The 17101-nt window shown below is 48.5% G+C and overlaps 1 long non-coding RNA gene across 1 annotated transcript; it reads right to left on the bottom strand.

The window, feature by feature from the left end:
• Positions 1-14815: 14815 nt before the first annotated feature.
• LOC132085858 (uncharacterized) lies at positions 14816-15953 on the bottom strand. Its single transcript, XR_009420291.1, has 2 exons — positions 15776-15953; positions 14816-15179 (listed from the first exon to the last, which is right to left on the bottom strand). It is a non-coding gene; the product is annotated as an uncharacterized LOC132085858 (long non-coding RNA).
• Between the last annotated feature and the right edge of the window lie 1148 nt (positions 15954-17101).

Genomic DNA, 17101 nt, shown 5'->3' with positions numbered 1-17101 from the left:
GGACGTGACAAACAACGGGGACAAAACACACACAGAAACCTCTAGGCAAGGAAAATGGCTGCAAGGACTGAGAGGATGCAAAATGAGATGACCAAGGTGAGACTGATGGTGAGCTGATCAGGCTCAGAGATCCCTGGAAAAAGAAGATGCTAAACTCAATGATTCAGTCCAAGAACTGCAAAGATGAATGCCCAGGAGCCCTAGAGTCACAATGCTCCACCTGAGCTCACATTCTCACAAGTCCTAATCAGCCATAATGGAACCTTACAGGGTGCAGTTGTCCAGACAGCTGACAACAAGACCTGAAAAGACATCTGACGGGATGCTTCTAAAAACAGATGCAATTCTGATGCCTGTCTGGGCTCCCGGGTCAAGAGTTCCGTGGCACGGGTGCCAGGGCAAAGAACGCTCAGATCACGGATGCTAGGAAAGGTTTCTGAGAGGCCCCTCAGAGGGCTAAGATCACAGACATGACATATCCACATAACACACAACACACAAAAGACAAGTGACACGAGACACACCGGGACTGCTCTGCCCTGCTGCCCAGCTCAGCACCGTAACCAAAACTGAGACTTTGCTTTTATGAAGCCTAAGGGGCCACATCTTGCCTACCCTCATCTCCAGAGCCAATTCAAACCCCCCACCCTGGGAGTCTGACCTAGCACCCCACTTTCATCCCCTCTGTGGTTCATAGCCCTCTACTTATCTCTCAGACATCTGGTGATGCTGGTCCGTATCGGGTGCGAAGGAAGGCCGCCTCACCGGCTGGGGAGTTCCTGCTGCCACCGGGCTGTTGTCTCTCAGACAGCTAGATTAAAGAAAACCAAACATCGGTGCCTGATCTTGGCACCGCATCGGCCAAAACCCACAAGCCTGCTACTCACCGTTCTCCTAACAATGGCCGATCTCCTGGAGTCACACGCGTCAGCCATGCTCAGACACCGATGCCAGCATCACAGAGTACACCTGCATGAAGAGGACAGGAGATGATGTGGGATTGCTGAAAACTGAGTGGACCCTCGCTCCTCATCCCTACTTGCCCGACTCACCGCAATTCCTCGGCGGTTCCCGACAGCTACCCGGAAGACAGGGCTGACGAGGGCAGCGAAACCGGTCCGTCTTCTGGTGGGGGATGGCAGCTTGATGTGCTCAGAGTGGCTTGACTAAGACACAGAAACCAGAATGGAGACTTAGACTTGCCCCAGGAACTGAGACCTCAGCAACAATGAAGGCTACTGGCCACTGCTCACCTTGCCTTCTTGAACTTGACTGCTGAGATCCAGCTATGCTTCCTAAAAATAAAGACAAAGAACAGACCTGTAACAGGGTCAAACTTGCCACACACCCTGCACAGACAAATGGTGACTGACCTGATTTCGGGAACCCCCTCACACACGATAGGGTGCGCAGCCATGGATGCAATGCACCTGCACCTGAAAGAAAGTAAGAACATAGGTCAAACACCAGCAGTATAACTCAAAAGCTGCAAAAACCTTCTATCAACCTAGGAATAGCATCTAGAGTCCAACTACACCCAACATTACAAATTCCAAGTCCCCAGGATTGGTCCTATTCCACCAGGCTAGGCAACAGGGCAGAGCAGCTCCGCTACCAATGTGTGCAGACACCCGTGACACAGGACAGACGGGACAGGACAAACAATGGGCACAACACACGGACAGAAATCTCTTGGCAAGGAAAATGGCTGCAAGGACTGAGAGAATGCAAAAGGAGATGACCGAGCTGACAGCAATGGTGAGCTGATGAGGCTCAGAGAGCCCTGGAAGAAGAAGATGCAAACTGAATGACTTATTCCAAGAACAGCACAGATGGATGCCTAAGAATCCTACAGTCAGAATCCTCTACCTAACCTCATATAATCACAAGTCCTAATCCACCACAATGGATCCAGGTGGGGCACAGCTGTCCGCACAGCTCACAACAAGACCTAAAAAGACATCAGATGGGATGCTTCCAAAGAGGGAAGAGAGTCTGATGCCCGTCTGAGCTCCCAGATCAGAATTTCTATGGCCTGCGTGCCAGACCAGGGAATGCAGAGATCACAGATGCAAAGAATGACGCCAGGGTTTCTGACAGGACCCTCAAAGGGCTAAGGTACGAGACATGAGATACACAAACAACACACGAGGCACAACAGACAAGTGACCCGAGACACACGGGGACTGCTCTGCCGTGCACACCTCAGCACCGTGATCAAAAGTGAGTTGGCTTTTATGGGGCCTAAGGGGCCACTTCATGAACACCCCCCACCTACAAAGCGGACTCAAAAATCCCTCCCGGTAATTCCCAAACCGGCACCCTGCTTTCATCCCCTCTGCGGGTCACATCCCTCTACTTATCTGAGACATCGGGGTATGCTGGTCCCTGTCAGGTGCAATAAAAAGCCACCTCGTTGGCTGGGAAGGTCCTGCTGGCACCGGGCTGGTGTCTCTCAGACATGTATTAAAGAAAACGAAACGTCACTGCCTGACCGTGGCACCCCATTGCCCAAAACCCCACCAGTCTGCTACTCACCGTGCTCCTAGGAATGCCCGGCGGCTCAGGCTACGCACTTCGCGCACGCTCAGAGACCGAGGCCATAGTCACAGGGGACACCTGGATTAAGAGAGAATAAGGTGATTTGGCACAGCTGAAACCTGAGCGAACCCTCGCTCCTCCTCCCTACTTCCGCCGCTCACCAAAACATCTCGGCAGTTGCCGAAGGCCACGCAGATAGCGCCATTAAAGAGAGGAGTTCAGGGCTTCATCGCCGGGTCCCGTAACACATGCGCAGGACTCGCATCTGCGGGAAACCCAGTGCATCGGCCGGATGGCGACAGGGGCTTGGCATGCTCCGAGTAGATTGCCTAAAGCACACCAATGAGAACGGAAACTTAGAACTGCATCAACAATTGAGAGCTGAACAATAACAACTACTTCTCTCTACTGCTCACCTTGACTGCTGGTATCCAGATTGACTTCCTAAAAAGAAAAACAAAGAACAGAGCTGTAACAGAGTCATCGGAACACTTCCGCTGCAGAGACAAATGATGCCTCACCTGCTTGTGGGAATCCCCTCACCCTGGATGGGGCCCTCAGGCACTGATTTAATCCATCTGAATCTGAAAAAAGTTAGGACAAGAGTCAAACTACTGCAGGATAACTGATGAGCTCCAGACACCCTGTGTCCATCTACAAATCCCATCTAGGATCAAACTACACCCCACATTACACATCCCAAGCCCTCAGGACTTGTCCTATCGCACCAGGCTATGCAACAGGGCAGAGCAGCTCCAGCCCAAATGTGTGCTGACACCCGTGACACGGCACAGACAGGACGTGACAAACAAAGGGTACAACCCACAGACAAAAATCTCTTGGCAAGGAAAATGGCTGCAAGGACTGAGAAAATGCAAAAGGAGATGACTGACTTGAAACTGAAGGTCAGCTGCTGATACTCAGAGAACCCTGGAAGAAGAAGCAGCTAACTCAATGATTTATTGCAAGAACAGCAAAGAGGGATGCCTAGAAATCTTATGGTCAGAATCCTCTACCTAACCTCATATTATTACAAGTCCTAATCCACCACAATGGATCCAGGTGGGGCATAGCTGTCCATACAGCTCAGAACAAGACCTAAAAAGAGACCACATGGAATGCTTCCAAAGAGAGAAGAGAGTCCGATGCCTGTCTGAGCTCCCCAGTCAGAAGTTCTATGGCCTGCGTGCCAGCCCAAGGAATGCACAGATCACAGACGCTACCAATGATGCCAAGGCTTCCGACAGGCCTGCCTAAAGTAAAAGACATGGCGTACAAAAACAACACATAATGCACAACAGACAAGTGACCCGAGACGCACCGAGACTGCTCTGCCCTGCGCACTTCAGCACTGTGACCAAATGTGAGACTTGGCTTTCATGGGGCCAAAGAAGCCGTTTAATGAACGCCCCACACCTCCAAACTGGACTCAAAAACCCCTCCCGGTAATTCCCAAACCAGCACCCCACTGTCATCCCCTCCCCAGGTCGCAGCCCTCTACTTATCTCTCAGACATCAGGGGATGCTGGTCCCTGTCAGGTGCAAAGAAAGGCCACCTCGTCAGCGGGGAAGGTCCTGCTGGCACCGCACTGGTGTCTCTCAGACACCTATAATTAAGAGAACCAAACATCAGTGCCTGATCTTAGCACCGCATGGGCGAAGAACTATGTGGGCCAGATACCTGCCAGGCAGCTACTTGCCCTCTCCTGAGTGTGCCTGGCTCCTTCAGGCTCCAGCTTCATCCCAATTCCCAGGCGGTGGCCTTCATTAGTGGTGGCACCTGGCTTAGAGAAAGGCAAAGTTAAATGGCATTCCTGTGAGTGCAGTGGAGGACCTTGTATGCTGTAAGACATGGGAACGCCTATGTTAGGCTTCTGAGAAGCCTTGTGTGGGGGGGGGCCTCAAATAAACACCCTTTCTCACCCTGCTGCCTGCAAACCCCCTCCCAAGAACTCCTAAACTGGATACCTGCTCTCTCTCCCTCTCCCAGTCACAATCCTCAACTCACCTGAAGCCTCAATCTCAAACATCATCCTTGACACTGGGCAGATCCCTCTTGTGACACGATGAATCTCCTGAAAAATCATTATACCTAAGAGCTGAGCACTACCAACTACTTCTCTCCGCTGCTCACCTTGGCTGCTGGTATCCAGATTGACTTCCTAAAAAGAAAGACAAAACACAGAGCTGTAACAGAGTCACCATACACACTTCTGCTGCAGAGACAAATGGGGCCTTACCTCCTTGGGGGAATCCCCTCACCTGGGATGGGGCCCTCTGGCACAGATTTAAGCCATCTGAACCTGAAAAAAAAAATTAGGACAAGAGTCAAAAAGTTGCATGATAACTGAAGAGCTCCAGAGATCCTATGTCCATCTACAAATCCCATCTAGAGTCCAGGTACACCCCACATTACACATACCAAGTCTCCAAGACTTCTACTATCGTACCAGGCTATGCGGCAGGGCAGAGCAGCCCCATCCCAAAAGTGTGCAGACACCCGTGACACAGGACAGACCAGACGTGACAAACAAAGGACACAAGACACAGACAGAAATCTCTTAGCAAGGAAAACAGCTGCAAGGACTGAGAGAATGCAAAACAAGATTATGGAGCTGAAACCGATGGTGAGCTGATGAGGCTCAGAGAACCCTGGAGGAAGAGGATGCTAAACTGAATTCTTTCTTCCAAGAACTGCAAAGATGGATGCCTAGGAATCCTACAATCAGAAGCCTCTACCTAACTTCGTATTATTACAAAGTCCTAATCCACCATAATGGATCCTGGTGGGGCATAGCTGTCCATACAGCTGAGAACAAGACCTGAAAAGACAACTGACTGGATGCTTCCAAACAGAGAACTTTTGACTGGGGAGCTCAGACAGGTATCAGAATTGCATCTATGGCCTGGGTGCCAGGCCAAGGAATGCAGAGATGACAGATGCTACCAATGATGCCAGGGTTTCTGACAGGACCCTCAAAGGGCTAAGGAAAAAGACATGAGATACACAAGAAACACATAATGCACAATAGACAAGTGACACGATACACACCGGGACTGCTCTGCCCTCCTGCACACCTCAGCACTGTGATCAAAAGTGAGACTTGGCTTTTAAGGGGCCTAAGGGGCCACTTCATGGACGCCCCCAGCTCCAAGGGGACTCCAAAACCCCTCCCGGTAATTCCCAAACCGGCACTCTGCTTTCATCCCCCCTGTGGGTCATGGCCCTCTACTTATCTCTCAGACATCAGGGGATGCTGGTCTCAGGTGCAAAGAAAGGCCACCTCGTCAGCTGGGAAGGTCCTGCTGTGACCGCACTGGTGTCTCTCAGACAGCTGTATTATAGAGAAAACTAAACATCAGTGCCTGATCTTGGCACCACATCACCCAAAACCCCACCAGTGTGCTACTCACCGCGCTCCTAAGAAGGCCCGGCACCTCCTACTCCTAACCCTGACCCTCGGCCAGGGATGCAAGGCATCTGCACCTGAAAGAAAGTTAGAACATATGTCAAACACCTCCAGGACAACTCGCAAGCTGCAAACACCTTATGCCAACCTAGGAATAGCATCTACAGCCCAAGTACACCCCACATTACAAATTCCAACTTCCCAGGCTTGTCCTACTGCAGCATGCCACGCGGCAGGGCAGAACAGCTCCGGCACAAATATGTGCAGACACCTGTGACACAGAACGTGACAAACAGGGGGACATGAAACACGACACATCATGCTTGTGGTGAGGGGATTGAGGGGGGAAGGGAAAAGGGACCCCAAAGACACACTAGGGAACGCGGCACACCGGACAACGTGACACAGACCGGAGCTGTTCTGCACTGCCCGCCTAAAAGCTGCCATCAAAAGTAAAGCCTCTCCCTTTAGCTATCCTAAGAGGCCCTTGCAGAAGATTGCTTTTCCATCTGGTAATTTTTAAATCTGGCCTAAGAACTCCCAACCTGCTACTCTCTCATCATCCCATCTCCAAGCTATAGCCCCCAACTTATCTTTTGTTTGATTGGTGATGTGGATCCACATTGCACCTGAAATGAGTCTGCCTTGGACGGGCCTCGTGGTGGCCTGTTAGCTTCTGGGTCAGCTACAATGAAAAAAACCAAAACCAAAGTATGAGTCCAGAGTTATGTGGGCCAAATCCCACCAAGGCAGCTACTTGCCCTCTCCTGAGTGTGCCTGGCGCCTTCAGGCTCCGGCTTCACCCTGATTACAAGGCTGTGGCCTTTATTAGGAGTGGCACCTGGGTTAGAGAAAGGCAAAATTGAATAGCATTCCTATGAGTGCAGTAGATAACCTTGTGTGCTGTAGGACATGGGAATACCTCTGCTAGGCTTCTGAGAAGCCTTAGGGGGGGTCCTCAAATACACATCCTTTTCCACCCTGCTACCTTCAAACTCCCCCCCACCCACAATAATTCCTAACTGTATACCTGCTCACCCTCCCTCTCCTAATCACAATCCTCAACTCACCTGAAGCCTCTGTCTCAAACATCATCCTTGACACTGGGCAGATCCCTCTTGTGACATGACGAATCTGCTGAAAAAAGCGTGGTACTTGACACAACCAGGAATCTCTGGAAGCTGCACTCCTTCTAAAAAAAAATACAAAACAAAACAATACCTAAACCAGAAATTACAAATGCACTTTACCACCCCTAAACACAAAACCCAAAATCGTGAACCTAAATGCGCCTTCTATTCCACGCTGTTTACTTCACAGAATCTTCAAAGCTTCAGTTCTTTAGATGCCCAGAAACACCCGCTGAAAAGAAGCTGAGATAAGCTGAAAGAGCCTCTTCACTGAAATGAGAGGAGAGCTCTTACCCCAGCACATCCCAGAGAGGGAATGAAGCCCCTCAGCCAAGGCTGGGGTTAATATACCCCTGATTGTGCCCGCCTCTCGTTCCCATGGCACCTGGGAAAAGGGAGGGGGCGACTCCCACCGGGTATAAAAGCCCTCAGAGCAGCTGCCGCTGTTTCGCCCCTCAGACTTGAATTGGAGTGAAGGGCTTGTTATAGAAAAAAACTCTTCAGATAAATAACAGCGCTTTCTTTTTTACAACACCTACTTGGAGCACAAGTGAGGAAAACTGGTAAGAAATAAAACTTTCTGTTTAGGCAGCATAACTAGATAAATTGGGTAATTGGCTGTTAACTTACGTAACTATTCCTTAGTAACTACGTAACTAGTGGCTACTAAGTAGTACTTCCCATGTGATTAAACTGGGTGGAGAAGAATACTAATGATATGAATAGTCTAAGTCTCCTTGGGACCTCCAATTTTGGCCATCTACCTTATAAGTAAAAATAAGAAAGATAAAAGCCTCCCAGGCAGTGTTAGGGTTAAGTGCATGCCAGGCTCATCCTTCTCTGAGATACTTGGTCCTACAGCACAGAAAGAAGTGCCCTGAAATGTAGTTTTAAACCCTTAAAATGCTGAAAAAGGCAGAGCTTCCTTCAAGTGACCTCCTTAAAAAGAGGAAATGGGGCAGTTATCTCTACTGAAGGTAATGCAATAACAAATACCTAGTTTCTGCTATTTAATTTGCTCTCCTTAAGTATTGGGAAAAGAGGGGCTTTCCACACTTTAAAATCTCTCCAGTGATGAAAAGAGAAGGATTTTTCCCTCAGTTCAAACCCTTAGGATGGAGGGATAGCTGGGCTTCTCCCTCAATTTGGGCCTCAGGACAACAAAAAGGGGGTGGCTACCCTTACTTCAAACCCATAAGAAACATTGTCAAGATTTTCCCCTTTTTTTTAAACTGCCAAATAATAGAGAATGGGGACTCACTGTCAATTAACGCCCCTAACAGCATAGAAAAGGCAGGGATTCTTTCAACTGAGACCATTACAATTGCAGGGGAATCCAAGTCCCTACCAGTTTGAACACAAAAAGTAATGGAAAAGGAAGCTTTTCCCCTTTTCCCTAAACCCTTTTTCTCCTAATAACCCTTCTCCTTTCTGGGAGTGCTCTGGAGGGTCTGGGGCTTTGGAGAGGGACTGACACAGTAAAAGGGGACAGTTGCAAGCCCTCTCGTGGAACCCCACATGCTGCCTGGTCTGCTCAGATGCTGCCCCTTGGCAAAAGGGCTCTTCCCTTGGCGTTTTCCCAAAGTGATGCTCTGTGCCCGGGTGGGTCCGGCTGCTCCCTGGTCCGTGCTGGATGCTCTGACCATAGTTCATGGAGGGACACTTGGGATACCCCTGTTAGCCCCTCTGGCCGAGCAGCTCCCTGTGCACCTGTGCCCGGGTAACCCTCTGAAAGCAGCTGGTCACACGGGGCGCTGCTAGACCTTGGACTGGGGGTGGAGGTGAAGAAAGGTCCTGTGAGGAGCTCCTTCCCCTACACAGCCCTTCTTCTGCCCCTTAAACCATGGGGTGCCACACTTTCCTTTCGAAGGAAATTAACAGCCTTTCCTCTCTGTGTGCCCATGGCTGAAACTGCGATTCGGCCTCCAAAACTGCAGAGAACAATTTCTCACAGCCCGCAGCTGCCGACACCAAGAATTCTCGCTGCCCTTGCAGTGCCACGTGCCTCTGACGTGGACACGCAGCAGGTGTGAGTTTGGTTTTACAGGGAAGACGCCGGCACAGGATTTCTCCAGGAGCAAAGATGCCCCCACCGAGAACTCGGGCTGCCCTGGCAGTGGCAAGCACCTCCTAGTGCAAACTGGCATCAGGAAACTCAGGGGGTGAGTTTTTCTGTGCAGAAATTCTCCCGGACCAAACCTGAGACCATCTAACCCTAACCACAACAACTTAACTGGGTCTAAAACTTACAACCTTTGGACTGGCAGGGTGGGACCCGACCCACTGTGCCACCGCTGGCCCCTTTCTAAAGCATTCCACTGCAGTCCTAAAACTCTGCCTTTTCAGAGGGTGTTTCCTCTGACCCTGACCATAATCTTGAAAATATGCTAAAGAATCATAGAATGGGTTGGAAAAAGCCCCAACAATACCCTGAAAAGTCCCTTCCAAAATCTTCTAAATACCTTTAAAAGTCCTAGACAAAAAAACTCAAAAAGACGTGCTCGTCTCCGAATTCCACCTCTTGCTGTCTAGCCCACAGACGTCACCCCTACCTTTTTGCAGTGGGTCTGTTGGTCTCTGAGGGTTCTGTCATTGACCTGGTGTGTGAAGGCTGCTGTCTGGTCTCGCTGTTAGGGTTGCTGTGTTGTGCTGCTGCTCTTGGGGGAAAAGGCTGTTTTTAGGGGGGCTGGTTAGGCTGAGGTTAGGGCTGTCTCGGTCTGGCCGCCTGCCCCGCGGCCGCTCCGCCGGCCGTGCCGGGGGAGGGAGGGGGGGGGGGGGTCCTGCCGTGCGCACCGTGGTCACCGCACGGAGCGGGGTCCCGTCTGTTCTCACTCTGCTCGGCTCCCTCCGCTGCAGCCGGCGTCAGTCCCGGCTTTGTCTCTGCCGGATCAGCCGCCGTGAGCCACGCGGGAGCCATGCACGCTCCAGCTCGGTCTGCACCGGAACGGCCCCTCCGCCGATCCCGGCTGCAGATCCCGCCTCTGGAGGACCGAAACCTGAGCTGTGCCCAGCTCCCCCGTCCCGCCCTGAGCTCCGTTCCCTTGGTAACCACAGCTCCGGCTGCTCAGGGGAACTTTCTAAAGGAATCACCTTCTCAAAACACTACAAGTTCAGTTAAAAGAAAGCCCTCTCCTGCTTCTTCCTAAAAGTACGGGAAGAAAGCTATAGAGGATAAAAATCAAAAAAGAATGGGATAAAGGAATTGGTCTATTTCCATTAAAAGAAGCTCCCATAGGAGGGGGCGGACCAGGTAAGCAACACTCAGCCCCCCATGTTCCTTGCTGCGATTTCTGGAGCCATTTGGGACCCTAAAACCAGACTGACTTTACGGTGGTGGCAGCTTGGGTCAGCGAGGCATCCTGCGCAATGCAGAATTTTAGCAGGCTGATGGCCACAAAGGGCCCCCGGGGCCCTGAACGTGAACACCAGCCCTTTTCTAAGGTAAGCCTGACTCAGCAGCCCAGGTTCCTGATGGGAGATAGCAGGAGACACGTGCCGAGGCCAAAGCAGCTGGAGTTGGGATAGGTGCCAACTGGGTCTGGGAGGCAGATTGGGAAATGCAGAATTTCAGAAGGCAAACAACTGGCCGCTCCGGGCCACAGGCCCCTGAACGCTAGTGCTGACCCTTTTCCCAGGTAAAGAAAACTCAGCAACACCGGTTCCTGATTTCAAATTGCTGGAGGCGCTTGGGAGTCTGAAACCAGCTCAACTCGGCACAGGTGGCAACTTGGATGTGGGAGGCATCCGGCGCAATGGGGAATTTCAGGACCTAGCCGTCCACTAAGAGCCCCTTGCCCCTGAACATGAAGGCCAGCCCTTTTCTCAAGAAAGCGTACCTCGGACACCCTGGTTCCTGATGGCAGGTAGCAGGAGACACGTGGCGAGGCAAAAGCAGCTGGAGTTGGAACTAGTGCCAGCTTGGGTCTGGGAGGCACATTTGGCAATGCAGAAATATCACCAGGCAGCCAGCCAGTCCAGGCGAGGCCTCCTGAACACCAATGCCAGCCCTTTCCCAGAAGAAGAAAACTCAGCAGCCATGGCTCCTGATGGGAGATTGCTGGAGCCATTTGAGACCCTCAAACCTGCCTGACTTGGCGGTGGTGGCAGCTGGGGTCCGGGAGGCATCCTGTGCAATGCAGAATTTCAGGTGGCAGACAGTCGGCCCCTCTGGACCAGAGGCTCCTAAACACTGGTGCCGTCCCTTTTCCCAGGTAAGCAAAACTCAGCAGCCCAGGTTCCTAGTTTCAGATTGCTGGAGGTGCTTGGCAGTCTCAAACAAGATCAACTAGGCACAGGTCGCAGCTTGGGGCTGGGAGGGATCATGAGCAATGCAGAATTTCAGCAGACAGCAGGCCACTACAGGCCACTAAGGGCCCTGGACACCAATGCTGCCCTTTACACAGGTAAGTATAACTCACCAGCTCAGTTTCCTGAGAGCAGAGTGCTACAGCCACTTGAGACTCTCAAACCAGCCTGACTTTACGGTGGTGGCAGCTTGAGTCTGGGAGGCATCCTGCGCAATGTTAAATTTCAGCAGACAGCTGGCCCCAAGCTCCTGAACACTAGTGCTGACCCTTTTACCAGGTAAGCAAAACTCAGCCACCCAGATTCCTTGCTGCAGATTGCTCAACTCAGCTGAGGTGGCAGCTTGGTTCTGGGAGGCATCCTGCACAGTGCAGAATTTCAGATGGCAGACAGCCAGCCCCTCTTGCCCAGAGGCTCCTAAACACTAGTGCTGTCCCTTTTCCCAGGTAAGCAAAACTCAGCTGCCCAAGTTCCTGGTGGCATATTGCTCGAGTCGCGTGGGACTCTCAAACGAGCCCAGCTCGGCTGAGGTGCCAGCTTGGATTCGGGAGGCATCATGTGCAATGGAGAATTTCAGCAGGCGGCCGGCCACGAAGGGCCCCTGGGCTCTGAACAGAAATGCTGCCCTTGACACAGGTAAATGTAACTCACCAGCTCAGGTTCGTGATGGAAGATTGCTGGGGCCATTTGGGACCCAGCCAGACACTGCGGTGGTGGCAGCTTGGGTCGGGGAGGCATCCTGCGCAATGCAGAATTTGAGCAGGCGGCTGGCCAGTAAGGGCCCCTGGGCCCTGGACACCAGTGCTGCCCATTACACAGGGAAGTGTAACTCAGCAGCTGAGGTTCCTGATGGCAGATGGCAGGAGACACGTGCCGAGGCAAAAGCAGCTGGAGTTTTCACTGGTGCCAGCTTGGGTCTGGGAGGCACATTTGGCAATGCAGAAATATCAGCAGGCAGCCAGCCACTCCAGGCGAGGCCTCCTGAACACCAATGCCAGCCCTTTCCCAGAAGAAGAAAACTCAGCACCCCAGGCTCCTGATGGGAGATTGCTGGACACATTTGGGGACCCTCAAACCAGCCTGACTCTGCGGTGCTGGCAGCTTGGGTCTGGGAGGCATCCTGCGCAATGCAGAATTTCAGCAGGCAGATGGCCGGCCCCTCTTGGCCAGAGGCTCCTGAACACTAGTGCTGACGCTTTCTCCAGGTAAGCAAAACTCAGCCCCCCAGATTCCTTGTTGCAGATTGCTTGAGTCGGCTGAGGTGGCAGCTTGGGTCTGGGAGGCATCCTCTAACCCAGTAAGAACCAAAAAAAACCCCAACCCTTTCTTCTAAAAAATATTCAAATATATATATCCTTATGTTTTCATATTTACATTCACAATATGCATTATAAATATAAATGTATATTGCTTACTTATACATTTATCTTTATCAATGTCAATTTATAAATAAATTTTTATTCTATATCTACTCCAAGCACTTATTTATCTATTTTATACCTATTTTTACATATTGATTATATATTCCCCTGTCAAGATTTTTACTTCTGTAACACTTATGTTTTATTTTAAATAACATCTGCCTCTACTTAAATAAAAGCCAAAAAAAATCCTTTCCTTTGGAATATATTTACATAGTTTTATATTTTTATTCCTATTTATAATTTATAGTGCCCTATAATGTTATTTATATTCTATATTACAAATCTGCATTTTACTTACTTATGTTTATATTTAAATTTATATTCATAGTTTAGCAATTTCTCTTTATATAATTATTATACATTTCTAACTTACGATTCACATTTTTATAAGACTTATAGTATTTAAAATAAAACTCCTGCCTCTATAAAAACAGAGGACATCCCTTGATTTAAACAATAGTTAAAATTCTATTCACATCTACCTTTAAAATTTTTATTTATTATATTTATCGATATATATTAGAGAGAATACCTTTTATTATAATAATAGATGTATTATTTTTATATTATGTATTTCTTTTACTTATATTTATTCATATTAGATATTTATAGATATTGGTATATAAATTATATATTTGTATATCTGGATTTCTACTTTTATATTATTTCTATTTATATTATTTATTTAAAAAAACAGCCTACAACCTAAAAAAACCGAAAAAAATCTCCAATTTATTTTAACCTTTTTATATTTACATTCTATGTTTATATATCTTTCTTAATATATATAAATTATACTCCACTCTATATATAATGTTACAATTATATACCATATATTATACTTTTATGTATGTATCTGTTATCTATGTCTACCACTCTAATTTCATATTTATTTTTAAATTTATATTTATTTCTATTTTCATGTATATGTTAGACCATGTAAGTTCATTAACCCGACACATCAGAACCACAACAATACCGTACCTTTGTCAGCACCTGTACGCAGCCCGCGCTCATCCCATTGCAGCACATCAAAACAAAACCTATTTCTATTACTAAAGGAACAAACATCCCACAACATTGAACCCTAATAAAAACTCAAATAAACCTAACTGTAAATAAATTTTAAATCCCACTATAAGCAGCCCAAAGCCTCCACACATTCTCATCATAAACTTCCTCCTAAACCAATATCTCAAACACCCACAAACTCAAATACACCTTGAAAATGACACAACTACTAATAAAAACAAACACCCATTAAAAATTAAATCTAACCAACTCACTAGACTCAAAACTGTACAACTGACCCAAAACAGTACTAAGAAAAAAAAGCTCTACGTTTATGCACAAATAATAACCGATAATCTGGAAAAGTTATTTGAAAAAATTTTACAAATTAACTAAAAGCATAAAAATAAAAAAAAATCTAAACTATTAAAATACTACAAAATATCACTAACTAAATTTAAAAAATATTGCCTATAAAAACCCACCATATAAATGCCCCTCTCCCCAACAATAAAACTAAAAACACCTAACGAACCAGAAAGAAATCGGAACTTAGGAACACTAAAACCATAGCGTTCAAGAAGTCACACCACATCCCTTATCATACACCAACTACAAACAACATAAAACAATACAGTGAATTCTTAAAAACCACCTTAAAACCACTACATTGAAAAACATTTCAAAAATGAAAAACTGCATTTAACAAAAGCCATCTAATAAATTCACACCCAAAACTCCAGCAGCCCAGCTGGCCCTACCAAAGCTGTATGTTTATACATAAATTAAACAAAACCAAAATGCCAGTAATACCTATCAGAAGTCTATGAAAGAAACCTCTTGAAATTAATCCTAGCTCAAATACAAACCAACCCATCCAGAAAGTCAGCTTCACCCAAAAAACAACTTACACAGAGTTAATAATACCAAGAAATAAAACAACACACCATATACCACCAATGAATATAATAGTGTAGGAAAAAAAATACTCCACTTTTTTTTTTTTTTTTTTTTTTTTTTTTATTTAAACTAACTTATTTTATTAGCTAGAACAGAAGCTTTTGCCAAGACTGTAACAACAACTTCTTTTTCTTCTTCTCCTTCTGAAATATCCCTTCTCACTCCCAAATTCCTCACAACTTCTGAGTTTAAATCCAAGCCAAAAGCAAAATTCGTGCACTTGTGCGTTCGATGCTCCTGCCAGATTCTCTGTTTCCCTCCACATCTTCTTACACTTTCAGTCTTCAGGCTGTCCTGCCGTGAAGAATGGGTAAAGAGAGGATTTCCCTGCCTCCCCCCCAGAGCTGGTTTCCTCAGCCATTTCACTCAATCCCAAACCGGCAATGATGCACGCTCACCTGAAGCAGGGGAATAAATCTCTAAATGTCACTAAATACATAAAATGTACACAAAAATACATAAATGTCACTAAATACATAAAAGCGCATCCCCATTGTTCCAACACTCGGCAGCCCATGCGGCCAAGGTCAGAACTCTCTGCCCCCCGAGGACACGGCAACCAGCGGGGCCCTTTGTCCCTCTCTCCAGCACGGACCTATGAAGCCAGAGAGGAGTTTACAGAGACCGGGAGGCAGCGGGACGGGGCGGGCGCCCGGCCCGACCTTCCAAAGCTGGCGGCAGCGAAGGCGGGGAGCGCCACGGCCCCGCTCCGCCGCCTGCCCGCCGCCCCGGGGCCGCCCCGCCGGGATTGTCCGGCCCGCGGTCGCTCCCAGCGCCTGGAGCGGGGCGGGCGCGGGCTCGGGAGCTGCCGCCCTGTTCCGACGCCGCTCGCCCGCCCCCGCCCGCTGCCCCGGCCCGCGGAGCGCTGCGACCGCACCTCCGCCGCCCGCCGAAACCGGCCCCGCCCGGCCGCCCCCGCCGCGGCCGTTCTCCTCGGCCATCGCATCCCTTTGCATGACCGAATGTCCTTCACCCGCCCCCGCCATTTACAGACCCTGGCCCGACCGCCGCTGGCTCCAGCGCCCTTCCCTCGCTCGGCAGCCGCGTCCTTGCCCCGCCCCCGGCACTCAGCGGCGAGGGGCAGGGCGCTGGCTCGGGGGGGTGCGATCCCGCTCTGTGGCCACAGGGGGAGGAGATTTATGGGGGCGTGCGATTTCCCCGCCCATTTCGCCGCCATCTTGAGAAGGTCAAAGAACGCCCGCGACATTTGCGACGCGCCCCTCCCAAAATGGCGGCCGAGGAGGACCCTCGGAAGAAATAGGGTTTTACCCAGATGCCTCTCAGCAACCCGCCTAAATATGTTCGCCCACGGCGCCGCTGACCACATAGGCCGTGTCTTATACACTTAAAATGCCACATAAAAATCCATCGGGGCCGCCGTGGCGTCGGTGTTTCATGCAGGCAGCCGATTCGACCGACGCTGGCCCTCGACTTCCCCGCCCTTCTCGCTGCCATGTTAAGAAGGTCAAGGAAAAGTCCGTGACATCCGCGACTCGCCACTCCCAAGATGGCGGCCTCGCGGCTGCCGGTAGCGACAGAGCTGCAGTACCGCGCTCTGCCCACAAGGCGGCAGCACTGCCGCCCGCCCCAGCCGGGGGCGCAGCGCGCCCCGGGGCTGCGGGCAGGCAAGGTGGCAAAAAAGAACAGGGGCGACCCCCGCCAAAAACTGCTCTGAAATAAATGCCAAAAACCTGCCTCTTACCCCACCAGAATCAAACAAGGCCCCTTGCTTTAAAGCCATGTTTAAATAAATTTTTTATATCCATTTTTCGTATTTATATTCACATGCATAGCTATAGTGGACATTGATGTAGCATGTAATTTATATAACATTATTCTATTTCTATTATTTATATTTACTTATATTTTGTGCTTTTATAAATATCTTTCCACATTGGTTGTATATTTCTATGTCTAAAATTACATTTCTATCATGCTTTCACTATTTAAAATACAAATCCCATCCTAACTAAATAAATACAAAAAAGCTCTATTCTTTTAAACTACATTGAAATATTTTTATATTTATAGCGCTCATGACTACACTCACATTTATATTTGTAGTTTATACTTAAGTATTATATTAATCATTATGTGTAACATGTATCCTATTCAAATAAGAGATAAATTATTTTCCTAATTATGTACCATATCTACTGCTACAACTTATTTTTCCTTACATTTTTAATTTTTATATTAACCTTCAGCTATTTATGATCTATTTCTATTCTTAGATTTCTACCTTTATATTATTTGTATTTATAATGTTTATACTAAAACACCTGCTTTTGCCAAATAAAAAAAAAATCCCCTTTATTTT

The sequence above is a fragment of the Ammospiza nelsoni genome, chromosome 32 (genome assembly GCF_027579445.1).
Source record: "Ammospiza nelsoni isolate bAmmNel1 chromosome 32, bAmmNel1.pri, whole genome shotgun sequence".
Lineage (NCBI taxonomy): Eukaryota > Metazoa > Chordata > Aves > Passeriformes > Passerellidae > Ammospiza > Ammospiza nelsoni.
Note: the sequence above shows the minus strand (reverse complement) of the source record. Positions and strands in the feature narration are given on the sequence as shown.